Source organism: Schistocerca cancellata, chromosome 3 (genome assembly GCF_023864275.1).
Source record: "Schistocerca cancellata isolate TAMUIC-IGC-003103 chromosome 3, iqSchCanc2.1, whole genome shotgun sequence".
Lineage (NCBI taxonomy): Eukaryota > Metazoa > Arthropoda > Insecta > Orthoptera > Acrididae > Schistocerca > Schistocerca cancellata.
In genome coordinates, this window is record NC_064628.1 from 741,642,094 (window position 1) to 741,655,650 (window position 13,557).

The window sequence follows — 13,557 nt, forward strand, 5'->3', positions numbered from 1 at the left end:
AAACAATGGAAAATCTACCAGATCAGGAGTATACAAGATCCAATGTAGAGACTGTGGGAAAATATATATCGGCCAAACAGGTCGAAATTTTGCAGTAAGGTACAAAGAACATACATCGGGTACCTCACGAACAAAGTCTGTATTTGGCCATCATATAGCATTCAATAATCATGCTGAGGGGACAGTAGAACAGAATTTACAAGTTCTGCATTATGCAAATAAAGGCTTACTTATGAATATCCTAGAAGAAATCGAGATATATGCTCATTGAAAACCAAATCATCAGTGCTGCTCAATGAACAATTAGATTTTCGTGAAAAATATTATTACGACCTTTTTGACGAAATTTTATAGTAAAAGCATCTACTCTTTTGTTTTTTATAAAATATAAGACTAGTTATACCCATGGCAAAAGCAATGTATGTAAAATATACAGCACAACATTAAAAAAAATATTAAATTGACATTGATTATTATAAAAACTTTTAGATCGATGATTAAAAAATTTCATCAGCAGTCTCATCAGTTATTCAGATATACATAATGTGGAACATACTCTTGGCTGCTACTCTACAACAGTAAAGAATATTGCTATAAAAACTGTAGTTAAAGTAAGACGATTATGCAGCATCCAACAAAGATGCAATTATGATGCAGGCGACTCAGTATACTCGATATATACCACAACGCCAAAGACTTTCACATCTTTGATGTAACCGGCACTTTAATAGTACTAAGGTTGCCCATAGAGGGCACAACTATTACACATCGTAGTTCACTGTTTTTATCCAAAATATAAATAAGCTGTAGACATACTAACTATCTTTTAATCAGACATTTAAATGAATCAATTTTATGTTATTAGTGTATTTCCTACTTTTATACTTTGACGATGGCGTCATATTATGAACGCTGATTGTCAGTTGTGAAGTAGTGTGACAGGAAGTAGGCGGAGCCTCTGCATATTTAAGCTCGTGCTTAGCACTCAAACCATCAGTTGACTGCGTAGCAGCGAGGAGAGCTCCGCCTACCATCCTAAGGGAGCCATGGGTATAATTAATTTTATCTTATCTTGTTAAATTTTGACATCATTAGACACTTTCATTTTATTTAAAGATTGGTATCTAGTATTTCTTAAAATTTATCCACAGGTCTGATGATGGTTCTGTAGAAAGAACTGAAACCGGTTACCTATATCATTAAAACATACATGAGTGATCAAGACTGAACTTTAGTCAAAATATAACAATTAATTGGTCACTGCTTTCCAAAAATGTTTACCAAAATAGAAATTTGAGTTGGCGCAAATGGGTGTCCACTACACTGGAACAAAACTCTTCAATGCTCTTCCTACTGAAATAAAGACAGAGATTCATAACAAGAGTAAGTTTAAGAAAGCACTAAACATATTTCTGCTAGAAAAAGCTTTTTACAGTCTAGATGAATTTTTAATAAATAAATTGTAAAATTTTAATATTATATAATACAGGTTGACATAACGCCACTAAGAATGTTATTTAGCTTGAGCTCTGTATCTGTGTGTGCTCTATATCTGTTTTTACGTAGTGCTTAAATGATTCTAAGAAAATATGTATCGTGTTTTTTCTGTACTGCTGTTCGAAGAATTTACTGTATAAATTTTTATATAATTATGTGCTCAAATGTCTGTATATGCTATAAGATTATCACATTGTATTTGTAAAAAACTGACTCGTTCCACGTCCTTGTGAACCCAACTCAGTTGGACCAATGGAACACGAAATAAAACCAATCAAATCAATCAATCAGTCTAAAACCTTATTATAAATCAGATAGCTGTATCCAACAGATTTCCAAACACTGCTCACAAAATGGAGTTTATTTCTGGCATGATGTTTTCCTCAGGGGCTTCATTCAGAAAAACTGACCTCAGAAATTTTGGACACTCATCAACACTTTGGAAATAGCTCTTGATGGCAGCCCTTATCAGAAGAATCCTGTTTACGGTTGTAGTCAAAGAAAGCCTTCTAGTGCGAACATGTCTCAGTATCTCCATCCATTCCAGTTCCACAAACTGAAAAAAAGATTTCTGTTCCTCTCTTCTTTTTGCACATACCGTGAAATGATCAAAACTTTTTAACACTAGGTTTACACAACAATATCTAATTTATCAGTCGCTTTCTTAACTGCATTATGGAGTATATGATTAGTGCAGTTCGGCTGTATAATATTTTTATTCTTATTGAGAAGTGACTGAAAAACTGATTTATTCGTGCCAAAATTAATGCTTGCGTTATCAGCACTGTTTGAAGAAACCTTATTTACGCTCAATTTAAGGATTTACAAACTTCGCAAGAGTAAATCAGTCACTCCAGAAGATTCCTCAGCATTTTTAATGAAACTCAAAAGCTTGTTTTGTACTCTTCTCAGTATGTCAAAAAGCAAATGCAAACAGGAAACATCTTTTTTGCCGCTATTTGATGCGCCTGTTGTCAATGAAACAAAAAGATTTTCCTGAGTCTCTTAAAATGGCTGAAAGGTCGTACACTCTTTTAGGAGCCAGTACATTCTTCATCAACATTTCTTCTTTTGTTCGTCCACGAGAAATCTTTGAGGTCGTAGCAGAATCTTCGAAAATGTGTGAAACGAGCTTATTTCCGCAGTCCAGACTGGAGTAACTGGCTGTTTCGCTGCATGATAAGCTAAGCCAGGGTGACCAAACGTCCCGGAAAACCGGGATTGTCCCGGTTTTCATCCCTGTGTTCCGGTGTTCCGAAAATTTGTTTCGGGACACTCAAAAGTCCCGGAATTCAGTTTTTAAATACATTTCGTGAAACTTCTCAGATTTTTGGGATTTCGCTATATTAAAAGAAATACAACATAAGAAATTATTATATTTTAGCTTATTTGTCTAAAACCTCCATTGTCCCATACTAGTAATCATAGTATCAGTATTGATACACTCAGGCAATAATTTACTTTGAGCAGTACTTTGGCCAACAAGTAGTAAGTTGTATTATTGTAACAGAGATATGAAACCGTCCGATTGTCGCGCCACTTAATCACACACTCATTGTCAGTACAGTGTAGTAGGTGATGTTTTGTCAGACAAACTGCAATAGTTTTTTCTCATATTAGTGGTATTATTGCTGCAGTACTGTGAAAAGCAATGCCGAAACGTGCCTGCAAGTTCAGTGACTGTTATTCCAAGGAATGGAATTTCATTAAGAAAGGTCGTTTTGATTAGGAAGCAGTGTGTTCCGTATGTAACCGTTTTATTAGTATAAGTCATGGTGGACGTTCCGACATAGTTGATCACATTAGGTCAAAGAAACACAATAACAGATACAGTGCACCGAGCTGCAGTAAAACTCTACAAAATTATTTTGTGAAACATGAGTCAAGTGTAGAGACGAAAGTTCGAGCAGCCGAGCTTACACTAGCCTACCACATGGTAAAACACCAAACTTATAGATCTAGTGATTGTACTAATAAGCTTAACAGCATTATGTTTGATGATTCTTCCGTTGCAAAAAAGTTTAGTTCAGCAAGAACTAAAGTGTCAGCCTTAGTGACAGGAGTTATTGCTCCCCAGAGTGTAAAGGAAAACCTTGAATACATCAAAAAGTCTTCTTTCTATGGGACGTCCACTGATGCCAGCAATCATAAGGCAACTAAAATATTTCCGTTTGTTGTTCACTTTTTCGATATTAATCACGGAATTCAGACCAACTTTTGAAGGTGAGTTCCCTACCTAATGAAACAGCTGACGAAATTTCAAGATTTTGTATGAATACTATCGAAATGTTTGGTCTTGAGAAAAATAAAAGTGTGGCATTTTGTGGAGACAACACCAATACAAGCTTTGGTGGTTTAAAAAGACAAGGCAAATGCACCGTATTTACCAAATTAAAGGCAACATTGCATGAAAACATTGAAGGCATAGGGTGCCCTGCACATGTTTTACACAATAGCGTGCAGACGTCTGCTGACAGTTTAAGCTGTGATGTTGAAACTATCGTCATGTAGGTATACTCACACTTTTACATAATACTGTTAGGACAGAGAGGCTTAAGGAGTTCTGTGATTATGTGGGAACTGAATATATGAATGAAATGTGTCACTCGAAAACTAGCTGGTTATCACTGTTTCCAGCAGTTGAAAGAGTAATCCGCCTGTTTGAACCGTTAAAAGTTTTTTTCCTAAATGAAGACAAAGCATCCAAAATATTGGTTCAGTTTTTCAGTAACCCTTTAAGTGAAGCCTACTTATCGTTCATTCACAGTCAGGTTAGCACTTTGCAGCATGGGATAAAGGAAATTGAGGGAAGCACAAAAAGTGTCATAGAGGTAAATGATGTTTTGAAAAATACTCTAGAAACTGTTACTAAGAGGAGAGAACAGCTGTTCATTTCTTTTAATGTTAAACCTGTCCTTAAAAGAGCAGAAGCAGCGGAAAGGAGTTTTAGAGAAGGAGTTAACAAGTTTTATGACACTTGTGTAGAATATCTCAGCAAGTGGAGCGCCTCATATTTACCCTCATCGCCGGTGTTTGATTGGATGTTACTGAAGAGAGTGCCAAAATGGGAAAGTGTGTAACATTATGTGATTGCCTTATCATTTTAAATCATTCACTAATCGAGCAGTCGCTCGGCAACAGCTACAGTTAGCAAATAATGTTGCGAGAATGTAAAAGGTGAACGACCTGTGACGTAACTTGTTTATTGTTGAAGCGCCGTCAGAGATGCAGTGAGTTATTGACTTTGAAAATCGTGGCGCGAAAAACGGACAGAAGAAGAACACTTTTACACATTCTTTTGATGGACGAGATATTCTCGATGAACAGTTACTCATTCTTCTCTTGTCTCTTGTAACTTGTGTCGGACGCGCATGTCTTGCCGTCGTATTATTACCGTTAAAAATAATATTGTTTTAGTGTAAAGTAAATGTGTAATACTAAAAGTGCCTAGCAGTAGATTTATTGTGCGACGTGTATGTGAAAACGTCAAAGGAATTGTTTTCATTACGAGAAGTGCCAGTCAAAACGGCATCCATGTTAAATCCTTCATTGCAGTGTAAGTTCGTCTATTAATTGCCATAAATTCAGAGTTAAATGGAACTGGCGTATGGACTATTTATTTAATATAGAATCTATGTCTCACGCCTTTATGAAGTTATTTAATTTTCTTTATGTTTCTGCCAAATAGAGAGTTCACAGTTACGAATTCTTTCGTCAAGTTCGGACGGAAGTTGCATGCGGCGAAATATTTTCTCCGCGCCATATTCTACTGGTAAATGCATGATAAACTACGGTCCCTTAGGAAATTCATGTTGAGCTATCCCAAAATAATTATATTTTGAATAGGCATTTTCTCTCCTTTGCAATGCAACTTCCGACTGATCAGAAGATCAAACAAGAAACAGCCGCACACGGTCGGCGTTCGCAAATATGTTTCCACCGCTGATTATAGCTATATGTTACAGCACAAAAGTAAACATATTGTTATAATTAGCGACTACGTACGGGGACAATTATAACTGTATGTTTATGTATACACATTACGCAAACATATCGTTATAATTGGCGCCCGAACAGGGACAAATTGCCAGTCATCACGTAATGTGTATACATAAACATACAGTTATAAGTGTTGAAGAGACAGTTTATTATTTGAAGAGTAAAGAGATTGAAATAGATGATTCCATTCTCATTGATCAGTTCGGCATACTGACAGATTTTGTTGAAGAAAGTCTTCAGATGTGGAATGATGATAAAAAAAACACCATTGGAATGTCATGAGAAGTGGGTGAGTTTTTTAAAAGCTGTGACTGTCTTCAGCATTACTCTGAGTTGGTAATAATTGCAAGGTATTTATTTGCAATCCCAGCCCATAATGCCAATGTGGAAAGAATATTTTCGTTTATGAATATCCAGTGGACTGATGAAAGAAACAGAATGGAGGTGGACTCTCTTGAAGCAATCATGCAGATCCTGTACAACTACAAAATGGATTGTGCCGAGTTATATCACTGTGTCTCAAAGAACAAAGTCATGATCAAGAAGGCTTGAGGCAGTGAAAAATATCCTTTTCTCCAAGGACAGTCAATTCCATCTACAAGTGCTCAGTAATATTAAAGCTCATGTTAATATTAATTGATTAAAAGTTGAATGGCTATAAAATTTTGCAAAATCGTAATACATTTCTTTATTACTGTATACGTTTATTAAATGCCATTAATTATACAGATAATCTAGATTATATCAATCTTTTGTATCCTCTTATTAGTTATAATAATCAGGTTAACAAAATGTATCAACAAAACATTAATATTTAAAATTAAGAAACCTGGGTACATGTGGAATGAGGTGTCCATTGGCACCCGGGTGAATGTGTCCCGGTTTTCACCGAAAATAATTTGGTCACCCTACGCTAAGGTCACCTAGCGGTTATAGGCGTTTCCGTCTGGAACCGCGCGACTGCTACGGTCACAGGTTCGAATCCTGCCTCGGGCTTGGATGTGTGTGATGTCCTTAGGTTAGTAGGGTTTAAGTAGTTCTAAGTACTAGGGGACTGATGACCTCAGATGTTAAGTCCCATGGTGCTCAGAGCCATTTGAGCCATACGCTAAGGTCAGTTCACTTCAAGTGGCATTAAGATGTTCGTTGCATTCCTTTTACTTACGAAATAATTCTTCAGCTTCTTTGGTTCAACACTACATTTTTCTTTAATGCATGTCCCTTAATTCTCTGTGTTGGTGCGTTTTGTCCACCGTGAAAATTGCTAAAATCCTTTCTGCATAAACACATAAACCCCGATATTCGTTCGGTTCCGGTTTAACCCAAGAAAACGTTTTTTTTTTCCAGTTCTTCAGGGTACACTAGATTCAGTGTATTCTTTGGGGGATTCTTGTGCGAATCTTGGATTCCAAGATCACTCATTCTAAAATTAAAAGAGCCATTTCACTAACTGGTACATAAATTGCCTCGTTTAATACTGATGGTGAAAATACGACAATGTGTACTTACCAGTTGGATTCGCAAAAAAAAAGAGCGTCTCGCTCTGTCTACATGTGAATTTAAACTGATAATACTGACAATAATGCTAAATAGTAGAAATAGCTACGTAACAATGGTTTGTGGCTGCTGCGTATGTGGAACACGAGGAAAGGAAGGGGTAGTGATTGTTGCTGCGAAGTGGAGAAAACGGAAAGGAGGGAGTGTTTCTCTCTCTCTCTTGTATACCGCTCCCAACGCCTACCCTACATAACACATCATCTTCTACAGTGAAATGACACACAGACATAACAACCTTTTTTGAAACTGCATTGTAGAGTCGTTTATGTTCGTATGTGGTACTTGTGTGGTAAGGAGTATGATAAAACCTTTTGTAATATAATAACTGTTAGATCGCTATGTTGTAGCCACGAAACCTACCATTTTGTACTGATAAATCTCAAACAGATTAAGGGCAAAACGCCGCTGTTGTCTGACACTAGCCGCTATGACTGGTTGTAATTGTTACCACATCATATCTATAACCACCATGAATATTTACAATGATCTGCCATAACATTATTACTACGTATTACACGTGCAAACGAAGTTGACACTTGGCGTGGTGGCTGATGGGAGCGACTGTAAAGGCACTGCCCATTTACAGTCGCTCCCATTAGCCACCGCGCCGAGTGTCAACTTTGTTTGCGCTTGTAATATTAATAGCCGGCATGTCCACCTTTGGCGTGGACAACAGCGGAAACGTGTCGTGGCAGGTCCGTGGAGAGAACTGACAACACATCTGCACACATAACTCACCTAATGCCCGTAAATTCCGGGGAGGGGGGTGATGAGCTCTTAGGCCACGTTCAGTCACATCCCAAATGTGATCGAACTAGTTCGTTTTTGGCGAGTTGGGGGGCCAGCACACCAACGGAACTCGTCACTGTGTTCCTCAAACCACTCCATCACACTCCTGCTGTTGTGACATGACGCATTAATTTGTTGAAAAATGTCACTGTCGTCAGGAAACATGATTGTCGTGAAGGGGTGGATGTGGTCAGCAACCAGTGTACGAAACTCCTTGGCCACCATAGTAGTGTCTTGCACAAACTCGACTAGACCCATGGATGCCCATGTGAATGTTCCCCAGATAATAATGGAATCACCACCAGCTTGTCTCTGTCTCACAGCATGGGTGTCAAGGAGCTGTTCCCCTGGAAGATTATGGATTTGCACATCCTATCAACTTGACGAAGAAGGTACTGGGATTCATCAGGCCATGCAACACTCTGCCACTGTGTCAATGTCTAGTGCCGATGGTCATGTGCCTATTTCAGTCATAGTTGCTGATGTCTTGGCGTTAACATTAGCACATGCATGGGTCTTCAGCTGCAGAGGTCCATCATTAAGAGTGTTCGGTACACTGTGTGTTCGGACACACTTGTATTCTGCCCAGCATTAAAGTCTGATGTTAGTTCCACCACAAATCCCCACCTGCCCTGTCTTCCTAGTGTGTACAATCTGTGGTGTCTGACATCTGTAATAAGGAGTGGCATCCAACCCCACGACGTCTGGACATGCTTTCACCTCGGTTTTGCCGCGTGTTGAAAACATTCATCACAGCACTCCTCGACACCCAACAAGTTGTGCAGTTTCCGAAATGCTCATGCCGAGCCTGCGGGTCATTGCAGTCTGCCCTTGATGAAACACAGATAGATCACACACCTTCCCCATTCTACACAGGGACAGCACGCTCACTTATACTCTATTCACTGCGCATGTGACTGACTAGCAGCTGTTCCTCACCATTTGATGGTGCCATCGCCTGGACATTGCTGCTATCATCTTTGCATGAACTTGAACTTTAAAAAAAAGTTATATTAGAGACTTAGGCGAAAGAAAAAAATGGAGTATCAACTTTTAGACGAAAAAAACTTTTAAATCCGTAAAAAGTGGAGTATCTGATAACCATGGTTTACACATATTGTAGTGAATCGCATGAGACCTGATCCATGCTGACTGGTCCAGGCTAACACAAAAACAGTTTCTGCAATGAAATATTAATTCACTTTCAAGTTAAACATTTAAGCAGGTAATTATCAGCGAGTGAGTTCCTATTATTAAGCCGTGTGGCGGAATAAAAAACTTAAAATTATGTTCTCGCCCGTAATGGCGTATTTGAAACAAAATCAGCTCCGTATATTAAAAGTGGAACTTATTCAGTAATAATTATGGGATGCCTTTCCCTACACTATTGAAAGGAAAACACAAGTTTACACACTTATAGGATTAATAATTATTATTATTATCATAAGAATACTTTTTCTTACAGTGTTAGTAACAACCTCATACCATTCTCACCACGAATCGTCAATGGCGTCCTTGTACAATCAAGAACAAAACGATGAGTAGTTAGTTGTTTCTCTTCCTATTCTCTCTGTCTACTCATTTTTATCTTTGTTCACAGATTATCCTTGAAATACATAATTTCGTTTTAATAGTAATTTTCATTGTTCTTTTTCTATATTATTTTATATATTTCACTGCAATAATCACAACACATCGTCTTTATGGCTTGTATAAATGTTTTTGTTATTACGATTGTTTTTATATCGTCGCACTAGTTTCGTAAGTTTTCACAATAACGTCATGGGAATCGCACAATGTTCATGTTGGTGCCCTTGCATAGTTCAAAAACGATCAAGCCTGAAGCATATGTGCGGTATAAATGGTGGTGTGGAATTACCAACAGATGGTCAAATACGTATCTACAAAGTCCTTGATCATAGACAGAGAAGAATCCAGGATGAACTCCAGAGGGGCAGGGCGGGGGGAGGGGGGGAAGTGGCGAAGGGGGCAGGGTGAAGAAACATTCTAATTCACAATTAAGTGCGTGGCAGAGGGTTCAGCGACCCACCTTCAAGCTACTTCTCTACGGTTCCACACTCTAACAGCGTGCAGGGAAAACGTGTACTTAAATCTTTCTGTGCGAGCTCTGATTTCTCTTATTTTATGATGATGATCATTTCTCGCTACGTAAGTGGGAGCCGATTTAATATTTTCGGATTCGAAAGAAAACGTTTGGTGACTGAAATTTCACGAGCAGATTCTGCCGCAAGGAAAAACGCCTTTGTTTTAATAACTTCCACCCTAATTCACGCATCATGTCCGTTGCACTCTCTCCTCTACTTCGCGATAATACAAAACGAACTGCCCTTCTTTGAACTTTTTCTATATTCTCCATCTGTTCCATCTGATCCGGTTCTCACACCGCACAGAAGTACTCTAGAAGAGGGCGGACAAGTGTGGTGTATGCAGTCTCTCTAGTCGATCTGTTGCAGTTTCTAAGTGTTCTACCACTAAATATGAATCTCTGGTTTGCTTTTCCCACAACAATATCTATATGATCGTTCCAATTGAAGTTATTCATAATTGTAATCCCTAATCATTTAGTTGAATTTACAGCAAAAAGATTTGTGTGATTTATCGTGATAGCAATATTTAGTGTCTTTCTTTAGTTAGTCATGTGGATAACTTCACACTTTTCATTATTTAGAGTCAATTGCCGCTTTTTGCGCTGTACAGATATCTAAATCATTTTGCAGTTGGTTTTGATCATCTGATGATATTACAAGACGGTAAATGGCTGAAGACAATCTATGAGGGTTGCTCAGATCGTCTCCTATGTCTTTTATGTACACACATCAAAAACAGTTTGCTCAGATCGTTTCCTATGTCTTTTATGTACACACAACAACAGTTTTGCATCACCTCAGTTCTGAGAGTTCCGGAACATTACAGAAAATTGGAATAGAGATCAACATAAACATCATTTCCACTCTTTTTATTGCTCATGAAAACCACACATTGCATGTTGTACCACAACACAGTGTGGCCTTCACAGATGGTGGTCCAAATTGCTGTACACACTGGTACCTCTAATATTCAGTAGCACGTCCTCTTGCAATGATGCATGCCTATATTCGTGTACCTTCTTGTTGGTGGAATGACTGGAACTGATCGGCTGTCGGGCCCCCTCCAACTAATAGGTGCTGCTCATGCATGGTTGCTTACATCTTTGGGTGGGTTTAGTGACATCTCTGTAAAGTCAAAGGGACTATTTCTGTGATACCATATCCACAGCCAATGTCTATCTTCAGGAGTTCTGGGAACCGAGGTGATGAAAAACTTTTTTTGATGTGTGTAGATTAGGAACAACAGAGAGCCTATGACACTTCCTTGGCGAAGGCCAGATATTACTTCTGTTTGCTCGATGACTTTCTGTCAATTAGTACAAACTGTGACCTACCTGACAGGAACGCACGTATCCAGTCATGCAACTGAGATGATACACCATAATTTGACTAGAAGACACTTTGTGGTATGGTGTCGAAAGCCTTCTGAAACCTAAAAATACGGAATCACTATGACAACGCCTGTCGAGAGCAGTCATTAGTTCGTGAGAATAGAGAGCTAGTTGTGTTTCACAAGATCGATTTTTCCTGAATCCGTGCTGACTATTAGTCAATAAATCGTTTTCTTTGAGATACGGTAATTCATTATGTTCGTTTACAGAATATGTTCCAGAATTCTACTGCAAATCAACGTTAGTGATATGGTCTGTAATTCAGCGGATTACATCTATTTCTTTTCTTGGGTACCGTCATTTGAGGTTACTTTGGTCCACAGGGTCAAACGTTTCCCCATTTGAAAAAAAAAAAACGTTTCTTTGGTTCATAGATGATACACTACTTGCTGTATATCTGTGAACAATGTTTTCTATGAAAGATAGCACTTACAGGTTGGCACTCTTGCTTGCATGTTCAGTTGTCGGCCATTTTGAATTTTTCACAAGCATCTTAGTACAGAGGTTCATAAGTGTGTATAAAATTAAGATGGAAAAATCTGTGCTTTTCACAGGGTGAACTGGTCACTGTGAAGGTCAGTCACCATTATTTTAGTTACTCAGAACGTCTAGTTGCTGAAAAGTATCGTAGTTTTTCGTTTGATGGGCTATTGTTTGTGTCATTGTCAATTTACTTCATTTTTATTTCATTTTATTATCTTCCTGTAAATCATTTACATGATGTAGGAATTGTCACAACAAAGTTATCGTACTAGTACAAGTACTACAGACATAATAATGGATATCACTTTCAAGACATTTTTTAAAAGTACAAATTTAGACATATAAATTAAAATTTTTGGCAATAAATTTACACACAATCAAAGTACTCATCTACATCATAGAAAGTTTTGCTTAAAAGGTAATTTTTAAGCTCAGTCTTAAATTTTACTTCATCTATTATTTCCTTCATGTACACTGGCAGAGCATTGTACAGTTTTATTCCAAAATAACTCACATGCTTTTGGGTTTATGTTGTCCTTACCCTTTCTACACACAAATTCTTACGAGTTCTAGTATTATAATTATGGCAGTCCTCATTTGTATGTAGATTTTTCATATGTGCTCTTGTACACAGAATGCTTTTAAAAATATGCAGTGATGGTATTGTGAGTATTTGCAGTTCTTTGAAAAGGGGCCTACAATGAGTTCTTGGAGAATTATGTGTTATGATTCGTATAGCTCTTTTCTGAAATTTGAAGATATCTGTTAAGCTTGATTTAGTTTTACCCCAGAACACTATGCCGTAAGACACGATGGACTGTTGTAGGTTATGAAATTTCTTACTTTGGGGAAACATTACACCACAACAAAAGTGATGCAAAGTATCCCCAGGGTGCATTTCTTCCGCATCTACGAACATTTCTGACTTATTTTACCTCCATAGTGTGCTGCTGGCAGCGAACAATGTTTGTAATCTCTTTCAGACTGGTGAAAACGCCACGAGAGTGTAAGAGAATGGTCGGAAATAGGCGATACTGTGATTGCAGTCCAGAAACTGGAGAAATGTCTACAAGCCATTAGGAGGGAGGAGATATCACAAAGGAAAGCAGAAAAACTTTTTAATATCCCAAGAAGAACCATCATTAATAAACTGAAGTCAAAGGAAGGAAGTAATTCACATCCAGGATTCCCACAGATTTTTACTAATGAAGAAGAAGCAGAGTTTGTAAAATGTGATTTGCAGTTGAGTAAATATAGGTTCCCTGTTACTCCAGTAGAACTCCAAAGTGCCACGACGAATACAGGCATGCAACACTGCAAGAGGATGTGCTACTGGGTATTAGAGGTACCAGTGTGTACAGCAGTCTGGACCACCATATCTGAAGGTCTCACTGTGTGGTGGTACAACATGCAATTTGTGAAGTCATACCTTGCCAGACAGGGACATAGAGTTCCTAGATTCAAAGACAATTGTCCAGGCTATGAATGGCTCTTGGGCTTCACCAAACGCCACCCTGAACTTTCTGTACGTTTTGCAACCAACATTAAAAGGAGTAGAGCTGCAGTTGATGAGCGTGTTCTCAGATAATATGTTGAACATTTGCAAGTTGAAATGAAAGATGTGCCAGGTAGTAATATATGGAATTTTGATGAAACCAACCTAACCGACGATCCAGGGAAAAAGAAAGTACTCACAAAAAGAGGTTCAAAATATTCAGAAAACATCTGTAATT

General features: G+C 38.1%; 1 protein-coding gene and 1 long non-coding RNA gene across 3 annotated transcripts in view; one reads left to right on the top strand and one right to left on the bottom strand.

The window, feature by feature from the left end:
• LOC126175749 (sperm flagellar protein 1-like) overlaps positions 1–13,557 on the top strand; it is a 211,997-nt gene that overhangs the window by 101,965 nt on the left and 96,475 nt on the right. Inside the window, exon 1 of one of the 2 annotated variants that reach the window (XM_049922716.1) lies at positions 11,819–11,916. The exons of the other annotated variant lie outside the window; for it this stretch is intronic. The gene's annotated coding sequence lies outside the window, so the exon portion shown is untranslated. Of the gene's footprint in view, positions 1–11,818; positions 11,917–13,557 lie in introns of those variants that run through there. 2 annotated transcript variants of the gene reach the window in all.
• Positions 1–13,557, bottom strand: part of LOC126175751 (uncharacterized) — a 115,892-nt gene that overhangs the window by 60,114 nt on the left and 42,221 nt on the right. The gene's annotated exons all lie outside the window — the stretch shown is intronic.